Genomic DNA, 450 nt, shown 5'->3' with positions numbered 1-450 from the left:
GCCGCACCGCTGAGGGCTCCGCGCAGGCCAAGTCCGCCCGCCTCCTGCCTGGGCCTGGCGGCCGCGCTTCAACACCCGCCAAGCTGAAGAGCGCCTGCTACGCTTGGCTGCTTGCCGCGGCTGAGGTCGCAATGCTGTCGCCGCCCTCAACTTCTTTCCCGGGGGCCCGGCGGAGCTGGAACTGGCGCTAGAGGAGGAACTGGAGCTGCTGGCGGCCGGGGAACGGGCTTCCGAACCCGGGGAGCATCTCCAGGACAAGCCCAGGGAGGGTCGGACTGCAGCCACCGCGCCCGCCCAGAATCCGGCAGAAGGATCTGGTGTTAGCGACCCGAGGGGGCACGGCATTGCTGAAGAGGAACCGGGACAAGAGTCGGCAGGATGAGCAGATGCACAAGGAACTGACAGATAAGCTGGAGGTGAGAACGTCCCTCCGGCGATGAGTGAGACTGA

The 450-nt window shown here is 66.9% G+C and overlaps 1 long non-coding RNA gene across 1 annotated transcript in view; it reads left to right on the top strand.

Moving 5' to 3' along the window:
* Positions 1 to 50: 50 nt before the first annotated feature.
* LOC104989648 overlaps positions 51 to 450 on the top strand; it is a 55,517-nt gene continuing 55,117 nt past the window's right edge. The window contains exon 1 of the long non-coding RNA XR_825397.1: positions 51 to 416. This is a non-coding gene — a long non-coding RNA (uncharacterized LOC104989648). The remainder of the gene's footprint in view (positions 417 to 450) is intronic.

This window comes from Bison bison, unplaced genomic scaffold (genome assembly GCF_000754665.1).
Source record: "Bison bison bison isolate TAMUID 2011002044 unplaced genomic scaffold, Bison_UMD1.0 scf7180017864160, whole genome shotgun sequence".
Classification (NCBI taxonomy): domain Eukaryota; kingdom Metazoa; phylum Chordata; class Mammalia; order Artiodactyla; family Bovidae; genus Bison; species Bison bison.
This window is presented reverse-complemented; position numbering and strand designations above follow the sequence as displayed.